This window comes from Lissotriton helveticus, chromosome 2_1 (genome assembly GCF_964261635.1).
Source record: "Lissotriton helveticus chromosome 2_1, aLisHel1.1, whole genome shotgun sequence".
NCBI classification, from domain to species: domain Eukaryota; kingdom Metazoa; phylum Chordata; class Amphibia; order Caudata; family Salamandridae; genus Lissotriton; species Lissotriton helveticus.
Window position 1 is genome coordinate 1,222,272,570 of NC_136059.1, and position 6,000 is coordinate 1,222,278,569.

Consider the following 6,000-nt stretch of genomic DNA (forward strand, 5'->3'; position numbering starts at 1 on the left):
TTCAGATTTACAAAGGAATGCTTCATTTGTGCTTACCTAATTACTAATAAAATTTGAAATATGTGTATAATTTGGCAATATTTAAATGTCTATTGTGAGTTAGAAAAAATCTGACATCCTACAGCCTTTCTATTCGATTCCTGTACCCCAGCAGGATTATCACCTAGATCACTTTTCCAGTATCCTCTCGCTTTGCAGTCAGAGAAAAATAAGTACATCTCAGTTTCCAAATAAACAGCAGCAATTTGTCAAAAGAATGAGCTTGACATTTGATATTTGTTTTTGAACACGCAGCTAATGTGGAAAGAGAAAAAAAATTCTAATCCTTTCACTGCTTGGCCTTCTCTCCCCCCTCCGCTCTCTGCTAAACCTTTTTTGGCTGTTTGCGGTAGTTCGCACTTCAGCCCCGTAACTTTTTGTCCACATAAGGTATCCGTGCTAAATGTGTGTCCTTATTTTCCAACATCACAGGGATTCTATAGTTATTCAGGGTTTGTGGATTCCCATGGAGGGGACCAAGGAATTAGCCAAAAAACTCCTCAATCTAGTTTTTTTTAAAAGTAAGTACTGCAGAAGAAAGCCTCTGTTTTTTCCCTGCAAATGGCAATAATGTAGGGTTTGCGGTGCAAAAATCACCTTCTTCTCAGCTTTTATGAACAGACAAACGGCAGTCCGCTGATGACCAGACTGACCACTGTGAGGCCTGTTCCAGCTATCTGGCCACACTGCTCACGTTAAAGGGATCGTGCTCCCGACCCTGCACCTGTGGCACCGGGAGGGAGAGGGAGGACACTGTGCTAGGTGGAACGTGGTGGAGGTGGCCTCCCTCAGGCCCGCAAACTGTTCTACATCACTTCCGCCAGCAACGGTGTGGTGCTGGGGGTGCCACGAACACCCACAGATGGAGAAAAAAGCTTTGGACAGAGGATGCCTCTCAATAGATCACAGCGAGGTGGCTGCTCTGTTACTCACGAAACACTGACCCAGAATCAGATCGTCTCTGGATGATTTAGCACCAGGTGCCCCACAAACATGGAGTGCTCTATGGGCGACGGAGGAGGCCCCCTTCCATCGGCGCTCCAGTCCCCAAGCAAGCAGGTCTAAGCACCGGTCCAAGAGGCTGGCTATCCAATGCCATTGAAGACTCCACGGCACTGCAGTATCATTACGATTTAGGGGGGATTCTGACTTCGAGGTGTTCCCCAAAACCACTACTGAGCTCATGTGTCTGAATGCCACCTGCCCTTTTAAGAACCTGGACGGCGACAGCTGGGAGTCATCAGAATTAACCAGACAAATCATTCCACCAACTAAGAACGGCCATGCACCACCATCCACAGAATTGTGAAAGAGCTATAAATCTGTCAATTCTTTCCATGTCAGGGCTGGGTGAGGTTTCCAGTGTTGAGTCAAATTAAGCTGTAAACTCCACTCCCGTTGGTGCCCTTCTGTAAATTCCTATAAGTTTTGGCTTTGCAACCATACTCCCCCCGGAACCCAAAGACTTTGGTTTCCCAGAAGAGGCTCTGCAGATCATGGGAATAATGCTGCTGGATTGCTAGTTGACATTGTTTATGGTCGGAACAACGACAGTATCTGATCGTCTTCAAAACTCCGACTATCGTTCTTGATTAATGAAAAGATTCTTGGCAAATGCTTTTGCTTTGGTTTGTCTTATGCCGGTCCAATAATTTGACCTCTAGTGGCAGAATGCCCCCAGCCGTCCCTCTTAATCATGAACCCAGTTCTAAATATCAACAAAATAGAACTTGAGTCCATTATTCCTAGCTGAAATATTCAGGCAATTGGCCTGCTTTCAACACTTTATTTTTTTCAACACAAATGCTTCAAACCCTCAAGACACTCAGCCAAGAGCATCATAGGAGTGTCGAGAGGCAGGGGCTGGGAAAGGGGATAGCTCATCTCGTGGCGGATCACGAGCTCGATCCCAAGAACTAACTTCAAGCTTCTTAACTGCAGCAACTTTTAATATATGTTATTGGAGTGGGAATTTTTGTAGCTGCTGGCACCAGTGTACTCATTCCAATTACAGGGCCTCACAAGACAGCAGAGGGATTTCCTACACGTGTGCAGTAGATGGAACAGTTCTGTCCTCCGCACACGCCCACCATGGCACAGGATGGAACCTTTCCCTCCTCCTCACAGAAGGGGCTGGAGGCCCTTTATTGCTCATTAACCTTCTGAGCTCCAGCATGATTATTTCTGGAGGTTCTGCAGCTCCACCCACCACTGCAGTGCTCTCACTGCGCCTACTCATCTGCCTTGTCTGGGATTGCCCTTTACATATTTAAATGTTCTCATTGTGCTTGTGTCACAATAGTAAACAAATGAGCAATTTGAAATATAGGTTTGTATTCTATAAAATGAAAATTTTATTTATAATTTTCATCCTGTATTCTTCACTTTCGGCTTCTCTTGTCTGAAGTGAGAACTGTGAGAGCATGTTTAACATCAGAACCTTGCCTCACTTATTTCTGCCTGCTGCCATGACCGAACAGTTCTGCAGCCAGGCGTTCTCCATAAGGAGCATTGAAGGGTCACACTGTATGTCATAACCAGGGCCACTGGAATTATGGGATTGTGCTACAGCTGCATTTTTCACATAACCTTGGATTTGTTGCATTAGTCACATAGTCCATCATCTGCTGTATAATCTGCAGATTTTAACAAAAAATAGATTTGTTTCTATCTCAAATGGTTCAAAAGGTACTAAAAACACAGAAACGCATGTAGCTGCACAGGAGAAGGCCCTTTGCAAAGGTTGGCTGGTCACCTTTCCATTGCTTATTGTTGTATGTGGATTAAATTGGTACTAATGAGGTGCAACTAATGCCAAAACAGTGTGAACAAACATAAAATATGTCATAATACTGAAGTAATACTATTACAAACTGTGCCTCATAATTAGTTTTGTTTCTTGCCACATAATTTACTCAGTCCTGCCTGTAATTTGTCCCTCCCCTGCCGCATAATTCCACTGGCCCTAGTCGTGACCTATACATATGCCTTAAGAATGGTGCTTCTTGTTCTTTCTGTTTTTCAGCCTGTTTTATTTGCTGTAAGGACTGTCAATGTGCTTTTCTGTTGCTGCCCTCCCTCCCCATGCCTCCTTTCACTGCCTCCTGAAGACGCTAGAGCTGTGTGCGGACCACAGGTCTTTCACCTGGCAGTATCCCCCTAAGTGGCATTTGTGAGGGCAGCAAGCTGCTTTTGGTCTGTCTGGGACAGAGAGTTGAAGAAGTAAAATGGCAACTTCTTTTATTTTCGTATTCGGTTACTGCTAGGCAGGCGTGTTAAAATTGATGTGCACTTGTTTCCAATTTAAACTGCACTCCTGTCCTTCCCCATCCTAACCGTGCTCTGTAGGTCCTCTAGGAATTGCATGCGCCTGACGGGGGAAGTAAGTTGACTCTGTTTCATTGTCCTTGGCAATGATTCTGGGAGGGGAATTGGGTGCAGTGGCTTGATTCTGCCTCCACAATCTCCCGTCTTCTCCTTCTACTTTTGAGTATCAGTGATGCGTGGGCTGACGGCCCACACATTGCTGCTTGCTTGTGTGCTCCCCATTTTTTCCCTACCTGTCTTTATCACCTCCTGCTGCCGTACAGTTTGGGTTGGGCATCTGTCTGACCTCCCAGGGATAATCACTTGAGGAGGGCGAGCCACAGCTCGAGCCTGAAGCCTGGCTCTGGTTTAACTCGAGGTTCAGTTGGAACGTCTGTTAAAATCTAGATTGTGGCATAAACATTATCGGCGCCATCTTGTCCTTTTCAGATCTATATGTGCGCGTAAGCAGCAGCCGTTTTGATTGCCATGGCCTCTCTGCCCACTGCTGATCGCCAGCGCGTCTCTCCCCCTCCCTCTCCGGCCTCGCAAGCATCCCCCGCGCTCTGATAGCCCCTGATCTCTCCTGCCTGGGCCATAAACGCACCTCCAGCGCGACCCTGCCTCAGAGCCACATCCCGTGCGGAACCCTCACACTCCTTTCATCTCTCTCACGTGAGCGGGCCTTTTGATAAACTCTCCCTCCTCGTCCATTGTCTGAACCGTTCCCAGGCCACCACCTAGCCTTGCAGCTGCAGTTTATTGCCCCTACAGTAGGAACTCACCCCATATCAAAGGAGCGGGGTAAATCAATACCCTCACACCTCCAGATCCGACCGATCGCCCACTTTCCCGTTCCCAGCGGAATGTCCAGCTGCGCGATAACCACCACATGCTGAGATCGGGGTGGGAACTCTACTGTAGATGTGTGTGGGAACGGGCCTGGACCGGGGATTCCGAGGATGTCTTTTCTGGCCTTCAAAGAAACATTACGGATGCAATGTATGTAATAAAGCCATAAACCTGTGTATAAGAGGCCAGGCCTCAGAGATGCGGAGAGAGCACCTCGAGAAGATACCCTGTTGTCTGATTTGACGTGTTCTGCTCCGTCGGAATAAACTCCTGTTTCTAGCCTTCCAGTCTCCAGCGCCTGCCTCTTTGTTTGATAATCTTGAGTTGAGTTAGAGGCGGCTACGCCGGGCAATCTTAAAAGAAAAGGGCTATCGATCACGTATCCCTGCCTGTTTACAATTGGCGTCCCAAACGTGGGGCCCATCAGCGACACGTGGATCCAGTGGGAGAGGTCCCGACGACAGTGTGAACAACTGCAACGATCGGGAAGAGCTCCTGCCCGATAGACCCTCGTCTGGCAGCCGATCATCCGAACTTCACCGGTTCCGAGCAGACCTCTCTCGAGTGATCTACGGTCCTGACTGGGAACAATCAGGAGTGCCACAGCAATTACGGAGAATAGAGGACGATCGGGCGCTGGAAGCGGAAGACGAGAAACCGTCCATGCGGTCCGGGTAAGGTCGTGCGTGTAACACGGCGAATTGCGAATTGATTGTTTGATTGTTTGAAAATACTAGTATTGCTCATTTGATTGTTTCTGAGAGATTCTCTGTCTGCAAACAGGGAAGAATAGGAGTATTCTCTCTTTGCAGATAGTGAAGGGTAGGTAACGCAGGCCTTTGCCCCCGTTGTAATCCGTCGTGCCTGCTTCCCTCTCCATTTGATTGATTGTTATCCAAGCATTTACTGCTTTGGAATTGGTTCTCTTTGGATCATTCTCTATTTGCAAACAAGCACAGAGTCGCAATACTCTGTTTAGTCTTTGCAGATAGTGAAGGATAGGTAACGCAGGCTTTTGCCCCCGTTGTAATCCGAGTGCCTATTTTTATCCCTCATTTGATTGATTGTTTATCCGTACATTGATCGTTCGGAATTGGTTCTCTTTGGGTTATTCTCTATTTACAAATAAGCACAGAGTCGCAATACTCTGTTTAGTCTTTGTGAATAGTGAAGGATAGGTAGTGCAGACTTTTGTCCCCATTGTAACCCGTCATGCCTATCTTTGCCCCGTTTGTTGGTAGTTGGTTCAGCCCGGACCGCTTATTAGAGGTGAACCATCCGGCCCCACTGGAGGGCATCCCTAATAAGGACATGTTTACTAAATATGGACTAGTCACGGTGGCTTATAGTAAGCTGTGGCATAAATACACGAGAAAGGATCGGGAAAGTCAGTGGCCACTGATAGGATCCTTTGATAACGATAAAATAAACGCGCTGGGAACAGCCCTTTATAACAATAAGACAACACCCACTATGCTCGATAGCTTCGGCATGTGGCGCAAAGAAACAGAACAGCGGAAAAAGAGAAATGAGGTCAGGTTAGAAAAGGAATTACGCAAAGCAGCTCACCTAGCCGCTAACAAATTGAAGGAAGAAATAAAAGAAAGAGAGGAAACCAAGCTAAAACAAGATTCCGAATCATCGGGCCAGTGTCCCGTCAGGACACCCTCTACACTTTACCCCGAGCTACCTTCGAAACAGCGAACGAACGATGATTTACTACTAGGTCCCCCGATCATCTACATGCCCCCTCCATATGCCCCTTCCCAACCCTTAGCGCAGCACCCGCAACCCACCAACGAC